At 30.2% G+C, this 1,815-nt stretch overlaps 1 long non-coding RNA gene across 1 annotated transcript in view; it reads right to left on the bottom strand.

The window, feature by feature from the left end:
* LOC109588487 (uncharacterized) overlaps positions 1-1,808 on the bottom strand; it is a 2,771-nt gene extending 963 nt beyond the window's left edge. Inside the window, exon 1 of the long non-coding RNA XR_002188193.1 lies at positions 1,638-1,808. This is a non-coding gene — a long non-coding RNA (uncharacterized LOC109588487). The remainder of the gene's footprint in view (positions 1-1,637) is intronic.
* Positions 1,809-1,815: the final 7 nt, after the last annotated feature.

Below are 1,815 nucleotides of genomic sequence, written 5' to 3' on the forward strand. Positions count from 1 at the left end.
CACACACACATACACATGTACCACTACAGACATAATACAAGAGCATGTACATGTATACAATTTATGTAGTACTACATATAATGTATACATATACATGTACATGTACATGTATATGTATATGTACATAGAATATACACATAAAGAAATAAACAATTTTTATGATTTTATTCTTAAAATAAGAACTACATAGTGAGTACTATTATCTTCTCTCTCTCGTTTGGTAATAAACTATACAATAATAATTAGATTATTAATTCATAATAGAGAGAGTATGCTTAATGATATTCATAGTCATTAATTGTTTTTGTATTATATGTGTGAGGTAAATTGGCGGACTGCTATAACCAGCAGCTGCTACTACAAGTTACAACAAACAAATTGATTTATAATTACTGCTATGGAAGCATAAAAACATCAATATGTATCAGAAACTGTAATAAAAAATGGGGGTGATTTTTTAGTCATTTATTGGAAAAACCATGGGCTATAATAGCCTTGGGCATTTTTTGAAAATTGGCCTGTTTTTTTAAATGGTCACAACTCGAAAATTTCTTATCAGAATCACCTCAAACTTGCTACATAGCATAAGGACGTCAATATGTATCAGAAAATGTAATAAAAATTGGGGGTGGTTTCAGAGCCATTTTTCAGAAAAAAACCATGGGCTACAGCCTTGGGTATTTTTCAAAAATTGGCCGGTTTTTAAAAATATTCATAACTCGAAAATTTCTTATCGGAATCACCTCAAACTTTCTATACAGCATAAGGACGTTAATATGTATCAGAAAATTTAATAAAAATTGGAGGTCATTTTTTAGTCATTTTTCAAAAAAAAACCATGGGGTATAGCCTTGGGTAATTTTCAAAAATTGGCCTGTTTTTTAAAAATGGTCATAACTCGAAAATTTCTTATCGGAATCACCTCAAACTTGCTACACAGCATAAGGACGTCAATATGTATCAAAAAATTTAATAAAAATTGGAGGTCATTTTTTAGTCATTTTTCGAAAAAAAACCATGGGCTAGGTAATTTTCAAAAATTGGCCCGTTTTTTAAAATGGTCATAACTTGAAAATTTCTTATCGGAATTGACTCAAACTTGCTACACAGCATAAGGACGTCAATATGTATCAGAAAATTTAATAAAAATTGGAGGTCATTTTAAAGTCATTTTTCGGAAAAAAATATGGGCTATAGCCTTGGGTAATTTTCAAAAATTGGCCCGTTTTTTTAAATGGTCATAACTTGAAAATTTCTTATCAGAATCACTTCAAACTTGCTACACAGCATAAGGACGTCAATATGTATTAGAAAATGTAATAAAAATTGGGGGTGATTTCGGAGCTATTTTTTGGAAAAAACCATGGGCTATAGCTTTGGGTATTTTTCAAAAATTGGCCCATTTTTTAAAATGGTCATAACTCGAAAATTTCTTATCGGAATCACCTCAAACTTTCTACACAGCATAAGGACGTCAATATGTATCAGAAAATGTAATAAAAATTGGGGGGTGATTTCAGAGCCATTTTTCGGAAAAAACCATGGGCTATAGCCTTGGGTATTTTTCAAAAATTGGCCCATTTCTAAACTCAAAATAAATCAGTGTCAATATAATGTATCATAAAATGGCTACATACACTTTGGTTTGGTCTTTGCTCTCTTCCTCTAACATTTCTTCTTCTGATTCCTCTTCCTTCTAAAAAATATAATAATAAAATAACTCACACACTCTCTCAATACTCCACCTCTTCTTCTAACTTTGGTCTTTTAGCACTCCTAGTATAATACAAATTAATAATAATAATAATAATAATA

Source organism: Amphimedon queenslandica, unplaced genomic scaffold (assembly GCF_000090795.2).
Source record: "Amphimedon queenslandica unplaced genomic scaffold, v1.1 AMPQUscaffold_12063, whole genome shotgun sequence".
Classification (NCBI taxonomy): domain Eukaryota; kingdom Metazoa; phylum Porifera; class Demospongiae; order Haplosclerida; family Niphatidae; genus Amphimedon; species Amphimedon queenslandica.